Raw genomic sequence first — 9727 nt, 5'->3', positions numbered from 1 at the left:
AGTGATGTGAAGAGGGTGGCCACGGTGGCTAACGATAATAGGGAGACAGAAGAAGTGATATGGTGTGGGGGCATTTTCAGGATTGGGAGTTGTCCTGGGCGGTGCTGCAGGGATGGATGCTGGATGTTGTGTGTCTTGCCGTGGCCCACTGGGTGGGCATATTGAGTGTGAACTACAATGTGGACCACTGTCCATGTGCTGAAGGGGTGCTCCAGAATGTATTCGGTAGATGCAGTGGATGTGCCGCGATGATGGAAGAGTTTGTTGATGCAGGAGGTGTGGGGTGTGTGTGGGGGGGCTGTATATGGGGACTTCAGATTTTTTGAATGTAACGTTTAAAAGAAAATAAAGAAGAAAATAAAAATAGTCTTCCTCAAAATCAAAGAAATGTGAATTGAAACAGTTGTTATAAATTTCATTGATGAAAGCAACAATGTGTTCAAAGTGAATATGTGGAACTCAGTGGTTAACCACTTGCTTCCCATGGAGGAGTTCCTGGGTTCAAACTCCAGTACCTCCTAAAGAAAAGAGCATTAAAATTTTTGTGGACAAAAGTTGCCATGGGAGCAAAGAAATGAAAATCCCGAATGCCCCGGAACAAACTCTCTGTATCAAATTCCTAGCAGTGAAATTTTGTGATCAAATGATGAATTTAAATTTTGATAGAAAATGTTAAATTCATTTGCCTGTAGATTATGTACACTTACTTGCCCACCAGCGATATGTGAGTGTGCTTCTCCCATTATCATAGCCACAAAACACGTGACTATGGAACACTTGAATTATGGCCAATCTCAATTGAGATGTAAGTGCACACATTGGATTTCAAAGACTTGGTATCAGTAAAGAATGGAAAATAGCTCATTAATGCCTGCTATTCTGATAACATGTGGATATGATAATATTTTGCATATGGTTGGCTTAAATAAAGCATATTACTAAAATTAATTTTGTTCAAGGGTTATTTTTGTATCCCTTAATAATCTACTAATTTTTCTCTTGCCCATTTTCTTATTAAATGTATTCCTGGGTATTTTATAGTTTTTCTTATCATTGTAAATGCATTTTGTTTACCTTTACTAGTTATTGCTTGTATTAGTGCAGGTGCTTGAATTGTGCTTATCAGTTATGTACTGGGCCAGATTACTAGTTTCTCTAATCATTTGTAATAGTTTTTCAGTTGAATTCCATTGTGTTTTTTAGGTGAACCATTACATCATCCTCAAATAATACTTTTACCACCTCCTTTATATTTTTATGTATATATCTTTCTCTTGTCTCATTTTATGGTCTACCCTCAGAAGAAGGTTGAACTGCAGTGTTGATAAAGGATGTTTATTTTGTTCCAGATTTTAATAGGGATCATTTAAGTGTTTTTCTAATTAATCGTAGTGCTAGAATTTGGGTTGCTATAAAGGTATCATGTTAAGGAAATTTACCCCAATATGATTTTATTGAGAGTTTTCTTTTGTGAAACCAGCATGGGTATAGAATTTTGTTAGTGTTCTCTTCATCATCTGTGCAGATGATCACATGATTTTTCACCTTTGTCTACGAAAATGATGAATTATATTCATAGCTTTTCTAATATTTAACCATCCTTGCATTCCTCAAATAAATCCCATGGGTAAATAGGTTAAAGAACATTGGAGTTACCTGTATCTTAGAAGATTTTGTTGAATTTCCCTCTGAACTGGTGAACCTAGTGCTTTTTATAGGGGTTGCTTTTGAACAATACCCAAAAAGAGTTTCCCTTTATTGGGGTTAGCCCATTTATAGTTTCCTTAAAAAGTAAAGATTTCTCTGCTTTTGTAAACATATTGGTATAGAATTGAGTATGTATTGTCTCATAGATCATACAAGTTCCTCTCCCTTAGCACTAGCAAATTTGTAAAACTGACAACTTAAGTCAACAGAATTGGTAACAGAAGCTCCATTGGACGCAACACTGCAGCTCAGCATAGCACAGCTGCAAGCACAAGCTAGCCAGCAGGCAGTGGTGCATGTTAAGAGGTCAAAGCAAGAGAAGAAAGATTCCAGTGGCAGTGGCCACTGTCTAGGACTGTTGCCCTCAGTATCAGTTGTTCAGGTCACCCACAGAGGCAGGTGGACCCCCCACCCCAAATTTTGTTCAGAAGTCGAGACTGATGGACCCCATGTGCACCAAGAGGACAGGACAAGGTTGATTCCTGAGGTAATGGAGGTGTCTAAGGGGAGCAGGGCAGGAGGCTCAAGTAGGCCTGAAATGGCTTGAGAGAGCAAGGAAAGGAGACCAGCCTGGGCTTTTATTGTGGTTTGAGGAGGGGGCTGGGTAAGCACTCCTGTGTGAAGGGGCTTCCATGATTTGAATCCCCTGCCAGTGCCAAGGATGGAAGAGGGAACACACAGGTTTTCTTCTCTGTTTGTGCAGATGTAGGGCAGAGGAGATCGGGAAGGGTGAGGCTTAAAGTCTGTCAGAAGTCAACCATCACCAATGGAGTCGGATTCTCTTACATACTGCCAATCCACACACATCTAACAAAACATTTCCCCTCCCCATGGGTTCTGGCAGTCTAACCCTTGATGTCACCTTTCTCTTTCTCTTCTCTCAATTTACACAAGCACCAAGTCTTTTTCTGCTTGTTCAGGGACTCAAGTTTAAAGGAGGAATTTTTCTTCAATACTCAATCCTGACTCAGTGCTGATCCACAATGTCTGGATGGTCTGCCCCTAACCCTTCAGGAGCCCACCTCCCTCCCACCTCACACACCTGACTCTTCTCTTCCTTCCTCCTTTCCCACCGTCAGATAACCCACAGTGAGACATGTACAGCTCCTGCAAGGAGACATTTTTCACAACTTGTTTATTTTAACTTTATCACTATAAGTGTACCCTATTGTGTACGACTCATTCTCTATTCACATGTCATTTTTTCTGGGATCTCTTCTCTAGACACACTGGGTAATTCGAGGCCTCTGGGCTCTACGAGGCACAGGGAATTACTTGGACTGGCAGAGTTTTCTAGAGTTTCTTCTTTCTGGTTTGTTCTAATCTGATTCTTCTTCTTTTTCACCCTGTGATAGATGACCAATATTTCGAGAGGTTTTTATGTCCTATGCCTTTCTGAAATCTGTTGAAGGATGAGGTTTGCCCTCTCGATCATCTTCTTTTCCTGGTAGAGAAAGAGTGAGCCCAGGAGGGCATTAGTTTGGGAGGGAGTGGATGGGACATGGATGGTAAGGGGGCTTGTAATCAGGGGTGAGTGCTGAGGATGGGTTTATACCAGGCGAGGACAGTGGGAACGCTGGGGTGGGGAGTCAATGGGGAAGAAAAGGAGGAGGATGAGTAGGGTTATCTGACCTTGTTACTTTCTCTGGTTGTCCTTAAACTGTCTGTCTTCTCTGTCCCTCCGGTGCATGTGGTTGATTCTTTTGTGCTCATGATGGGGTTTTCTGTATCTGTTTTAGGCTCATCTTTTTTACTGGTCAGTTGTCCCATGGCATACACAATAGTGGCCTCCCACACTGCTCCTGACCGTCCTATATCTAAGTACCCAGGACAGGGAAAAACCACACCTTCAGCTTTGCGTGTCAGCAAGGTCTTCTCCCCAGCCAATGGTAGTCCAGCATGGCAGAGACATCATAAAGCAGCATTGCTTAGCGGTGGGGGAGGGGATGTGGGAAATGCCAAAGTGTTTTGGTTAGAGAATGGGGGCATTTCACCAGTACTTCAAAAGTCTTCCAAAGGGACCTGTTACCTCTCCTTATCCCTGATGGCTCAACTGTGGGTAGTTCACATGGCAGGGAGAGGGTGTTTCCCTCCAAGCCTTTTCCATTGGCCACTCCCATTCAGTGGTTCATTCTGTTCTCTTCCATTCTTCACCATTACCTACAATTTTGGTAGTTTCCCATAAAACCCCTTTGAGCTACTGTGGTTCTATTTAGGTCTCAGTGATGATGTGAATCTTCCCACTTCCCTCCAACAATGGTCCTGAAGATCATTCGCTACTTGGTTTACCATCAGGCAACTTATCCAGTGTATGTGTGTGTGTGTGTTTGTGGTTACTGGGTATATTTGGGGGGGGGGGACTTCCATCCTGAACATATTGATAGGTTTCTTCCTCCAGAGAGCTTCAGATCAGTATTGGTAAAGTATGGGCCTCCTCCCTTGCCCATGGCTGAATTAACATCTGGGCTGTGCCTCAGGGCTGCCAAGGGTTTCCCTATGACTGTGAGGATCAGGATCTCTTTTGGAGATACAGGTATAGTTAGCAGCAGTAGAAATACTTTCCAAAGTCCTAGGATTGTGGCCTCTGAGCGCCACTTGCACCTGCTCTTCCTCCACATGAGTGAGGAAGACCGAATGGACCCCTGCTTTGCATAGGGTATTGGTCTTTCCCTTGAGCTCTCTATAGAATGGGGTGAAGACCCATTTGACTCACACCACCAGAGGTTACAAGGTAAAAGTTGTTACCTTTAGCGTAGTGTCAGGGAAAGTTTATCCTGGATTGAGACACACGATTCAATCTGTCATTTGTAGATTGGTCACGGCTTGAGCACATGATATCGGGCAACTTTAAAGATACTTCCAATTTCATAATGCTGTCCCTAAACACCATATTTCTAGCTTCAATTGGTTAGGTCTATGAGAGAGGTTAGTTAGAACTCAGCAAATGTAACACAATATCTCACAGACCAACAACCAAGCCAAGGTCCACAGGAAGGAGGAATACAGTAAGGATTAGAGTGGACTTAATGATACCCTATTCATGAACAATTGTGGTTAATAATAGAGAAAATGTGGCACTGGTATGGAAGAAGTGGCCATGGTGACTGCTGGGTGCGGGGAATGGAAGGAAGAGATGAGATGTGGAGGCATTTTAGGGACTTGGAGTTGTCCTGGGTGGTGCTGCAGGGACAATTGCTGAACATTGTATGTCCTCCCATGGCCCAATGGATGGAACGTGGGAGAGTGTGGGCTATGGTGTGGACCACTGGCCATGGGGTGCAGTGATGCCCAGAGATATACTCACCAGATGCAATGGATGTGTCATGATGATGGGGGAGAGTGTTACTGTGGGGGGAGTGGTGGGGTGGGGGCGGTGGGGGTGAATGGGGACCTCGTATTTTTTTAATGTAATATTTTTAAAAAAATGAGTAAATAAAATAAAATTTAAAAAAAATCTCACAGTCCAATGCACAAGCGTGCCAGCATGTACTACCTCATAGTGAATGCTCTTCAGCAAAAAAGCTGGTGATTAAGAAAAAGACAAAGAAAGACTCCCAGTGATGGTGGACAGTGATTAAATATCCTCCCATAACCCCAATTGTTATGGACAACCCATAGAGGGAGGATGGGATCCCATCCAAAATCCGTTCTGGATGTCGAGACGGACAATGCCTTATGCATCATGTACCAAGAGAGTATGAAATGAATGACTGCTCACATGAGGCTTCCTTGGAACAGCAGTTTTCCCATCAGCTACAAGAATGTGATGTCTTGAGAGCAGGGAAACAAGACTGGCTTGGCTTTTATGGGGATGCCTGGGTGAGGTTGGGGTAAGTGCTCTTGCATGTGAGCTAGGGAATGTTTGGTTTGAACTTCCTGCCGGCCCTAAAGGAGGGAGCATCTGGGCTTTCTTATCAGCTTGCCCAGATATTGACATAAAGGGAAGAGGAAAGGGTGAGCCTTAAAAGCTGTCAGAAATCCAACATCAAATACAGAGTCAGACACTTTGTTACAGAACTTTAATACACCAGTGTTACGCACGTGCAAGATGAATGATCCACCATTTAAAAATTTCATAACCATTATAACCAAAGTTCTTATATTGCCCTTGGTTTCTACTGTGTTCATGGGATCAGAAATTCTCAAATTATAGTCCCTTCAATATTATTTAAGTTTGTTCAGAATTACTTTGGTCCATCAATAGATCAACTCTGCAGAAAGACTGCCAACTTCATCAAGTCTGAGGCTTGGTCTACAGGAGTGCAGTCCTAGTTGCATTATTTATCTGCTAAATGATGTGGGGGATTCTTACATCTCCTCTACCCCTGCTGATTACTCGGGCACACATAGACCCAAATAATAGCTACAAATAACATTTATTGAACAGGAATCATGCTAAGTATTCATATCCTTCTTTAATCCTTATCCCGAATCCCTTGAGGGCATTTTTCCCCCCAGCACTGCCAAGACTCCTGAACCCATTTCTCTTGCAATTGCTGAAGCATAAAAGAACATGAGGAAAAAATGAGATGGGGAGGCGTTTTTGGGACTTGAAGTTGTCCTGGGTGGTGCTGCAGGGACAGTTACCGGACATTGTTTGTCCTCTCATGGCCCACTGGATGGAAGGTGGGAGAGTGTGGGCTATGATATCGACCATTGACCATGAGGTGCGGCGATGCTCAGAGATGTATTCACTAACTGCAATGAATGTCTCATGATGATGGAGGAGATTGTTGCTATGGGGAGAGGAGTGGGTTGAGGGGGGTGGGGGTATATGGGGACCTCATTATTTTTTAATGTAATATTAAAAAAATAAAGACAAAAAAAAAGAAAAAATGAAGATGAGAAATTCAAAGCAACCCTGAAGATATTTCTTGACAAGAAAGTATGTATCCTTTTGTTAAGGAGGCCACACACTCCAGTTTTCCTTGGACAGTGTTGACCTTTAACAGTTTTTATAGTGTGCCCATTCAAACTTGTATTAGTTAGGCAAAAGGGTGCTGATGCAAAACAGCAGAAATCTGCTGACTTCCTAAAAGGTATTTATTTGGGGTAGAAGCTTAAAGGTTGAAGGACCACTTCTCCCCTCCTATCTTATTGGTGGCCAGGTTTGGAACCACAGGTGTCTGAGTATCCAACCTGTGTGGGTTGAGAGCACCTGCAGTTCCCCATAGAGGCTCATGCAGATCCTACCAGCTCCCTCCCTACCAGAGTCGGGGTGGGAGCTTAAGCTAGAACTGCAATTCATTCTGGGAGGAAAGAAGATGATCCCTACCGTCACTGTGATTTTCAATCCGTCCTGCTTCCCCTTGTGCCAGGAGTAGAGTAAAGATGGACACTACCAGCCTCTTTCTGACTTGGACAAGTTCAAACTTCAGCTGTTCTTAGGAATATACCTTGACAAGCCATATGACCAAACAGTAGCTGAAGTCTGTGCCTGACCATCTCCTCCTCCCCTGTTTTGGAAATGGAGCTTCCAATCCAGCCACAGAACAGCTCCCAAGGAGGCTTGTGCCACCACTGGAGGATGTGCACTGGCCCCTGTGGCGTGGAGTGCTCTACTCACGAATTTTGACCGCAGATGGGCAGTCTCTTCCCTTCATTCTTTCAAGGATGTTGCAGGATGCTCTTCTGGTCTCCTGACTCCGCAAACAGGTGCTTTAGATAGCTCTGTTTAGATTACTGACTGTCCTGTAGCATGAGCTGATTCTTGGAACAGCTTACCCTGCCACCATCTTTCGCCCTGGCCAATTTATTTTTGACAAGACTGCCAAAACCACTTGATTGGGAAAGAATATGCTCTTCGACAAAAGATACTGGGGGGAATGAATATGCATATTAAAAAAAAAAGAATTGAAAGCTTATCTCACACCATGTACAATATTAAATCAAACTGCAGGAAAAACCTAAGTATAAAAGCCAGGAGTATAAAATACTAGAAGAAAATGAAGAGAAGCATCTTCAGGATCTTGTCTTAGGAAATGGTTTTTCAGACTTTGCAGCCAAAGCACAAGCATCAGAAGAGCAAAGAGATAAATGGGGCCTCCTAAAAATTAAAAATTTTGACTTTATCATGAAAATGAAAAGATGACATACTCAATAGGAGAAAGTAGTTGAAAAGCATATATCCATTAATGTTTTAATATCTAGAATATATAAAGAAACCTTAGCATTCAAAATAAAAGATAACCCAATTGAAAATAGACAAACGTTTCAAATAGGCATTTCTCCAAAGAGGAAATTCAAGTGGCTAAAAAGCACATGAAAAGTTGCTTAACATGAATACCTTTTAAGGAAACGCAAATCAAAACCATAATGAGACATTATTTCACACATACGAGAATGGCTACTATTAAAACATAGAGAATTACAAGTATTGAAGAGGATTTGAAGAACTAGGAACACGCCTTCACTGCTGTTGGGAAGGTCACTGTGGAAAATAGTTTTGCAGTTCCTCAGGAAGCTAAATTTAGAATTTCTGTATATATTCGTCAAAGGGGTGCTGATGCAGAATACCACAAACTGGTTGGGTTTTATAAAGGGGATTTATCTGGGGTAGGAGCTTACAGATACCAGGCCACAAAGCTAAGTTACTTCCCTCACCAAAGTCTGTTTTCACGTGTTGGAGCAAGGTGGCTGCCTAGGTCTGCGAGGGTTGAGGCTTCCGGGTTTCCTGATGGTGTAGGTCGCCACGGAAACGGTGATGTTCCCATTCTGGATGGAGGGCTCATAGCAGTGACCCTTCTCAAATGCTGAGCAGGGGGTGATCCAAAAGAGAGGCAGCCCCTCAAATGAGTCGGGGGACATCCCTCCCAGCAGGGCGTGGAAGCCATGGTTAGCTCTGAGGAACAGAGGCCCAGACCAGGCTCGCCAGGGCCAGCAACATGCCCAGGCCCCTCGGGCCATTCACGGGGCTTTTTGGAGCCTCATTTTTCTCATCTCTACAATGAAACCAGAACCTCTGCCCACTCAACCCTGCAGAGCTGTACTGCCTCAATTCCTCTCCGTATGAAAATGCCTCCTTCCCATGTGCCAGAGCCCCATTTCTGGATGCCTGCATTCCTGATACAGTCAGTCCATCTAGGAGAAAGGGCAACATTTTGTGGGGAAGTCAGAATGGGAAGTTCTCCCAGGGGACATGAGAGACCCAGGAGAACCCCTGTAGGAGAGTCAAGGGGCTGAGCAGTAGAGGCCCTTGGGAAGAAATGGTGGATGAACTCCAAGAGGCCACATCGGGTGGAACAGAGAGGAGCTCAGTGGCAGGAACACTGGGCCTGGAATCTTAGTCTGTTCTTACTAGCTGGGGGCCTTGAACAAGTCATCCAAGTCCTCTAAGCCTGAGCATCTTCATTAAAAAGGGGAATATTAACAGTCCTTTCCCTGCACGGGGGACAAGGCCGCAGAGCACTTGGCACATAGTAGATGCTCAGTCAACAACAGGCACTGGTGTTAATAAAGCCATATCTACTATAGGTAGACGAAGGATTACTTTGGCCACCGGGTAGCCCCTCCCCATCATTCCAACCCCAGCTCCTCCATGCTTCCCCTGATCCCCAACAACCACCCCAGGAGAGGGGGATTTCCCAGGGCCCCTCACACTTGACTCGGATGTTGAAGTTGGAGACCGGCAGGGTCCATTCTGACGTGAACATGATGCAGATGGCGTTGCTGTCGCTCAGCAAGCCCTGGGAGGGGACGCTCCCCACAGGAAGGGAGGCGTACAGAAGAGCTGAGGTGTTGGTCAACGTGCTATAGACCATCATCCAGGCAGGTGGGAAAGAAGAGGGGGGCATAGAGAGGTCCTGCTTGAGTCAACAATGCAAGGAGCAGCAGAGGAGACGGGCAATGAGGGCCTCTTCCTGGGTGTCCTTCCTGGGTTTGAATCCTGGCCCTGCCCGTTCCTTGCCTGGACAAGGTGCTTCCCCTTATCACAGCTGCTTTCCGCTCTGTAGAAAGTGGTGAGATGCTGACCCTGGATTCCTCATCACTTTCTTCTGAGTTTGTCTGGAAAGTGACAATG

At 44.4% G+C, this 9727-nt stretch overlaps 1 long non-coding RNA gene across 1 annotated transcript; it reads right to left on the bottom strand.

Moving 5' to 3' along the window:
* Positions 1 to 2825: 2825 nt before the first annotated feature.
* LOC131277165 (uncharacterized) lies at positions 2826 to 3545 on the bottom strand. Its single transcript, XR_009184328.2, has 2 exons — positions 3340 to 3545; positions 2826 to 3151 (listed from the first exon to the last, which is right to left on the bottom strand). It is a non-coding gene; the product is annotated as an uncharacterized lncRNA (long non-coding RNA).
* Positions 3546 to 9727: the final 6182 nt, after the last annotated feature.

The sequence above is a fragment of the Dasypus novemcinctus genome, chromosome X (genome assembly GCF_030445035.2).
Source record: "Dasypus novemcinctus isolate mDasNov1 chromosome X, mDasNov1.1.hap2, whole genome shotgun sequence".
Lineage (NCBI taxonomy): Eukaryota > Metazoa > Chordata > Mammalia > Cingulata > Dasypodidae > Dasypus > Dasypus novemcinctus.
Note: the sequence above shows the minus strand (reverse complement) of the source record. Positions and strands in the feature narration are given on the sequence as shown.